Genomic DNA, 213 nt, shown 5'->3' on the forward strand with positions numbered 1-213 from the left:
CGACCAAGTACATCGAGCGCTCATTGCAAACACACTTGCAAGCACAGCGTCAGATGGCTGTCAGGCTGGCTGCTTCTCATGGCATTAAGTGTTGGACTGATCTCTGCGTCGAGGATTGACTTGGTATTATACTTTTTCATTTATTTACTTCTGTTTTCATCCTTTTTTTGGTTGTGAATATTGTTGCTTTTCTTGGATTTGTTTTTATCATTT

Source organism: Penaeus monodon, chromosome 25, assembly GCF_015228065.2.
Source record: "Penaeus monodon isolate SGIC_2016 chromosome 25, NSTDA_Pmon_1, whole genome shotgun sequence".
NCBI classification, from domain to species: domain Eukaryota; kingdom Metazoa; phylum Arthropoda; class Malacostraca; order Decapoda; family Penaeidae; genus Penaeus; species Penaeus monodon.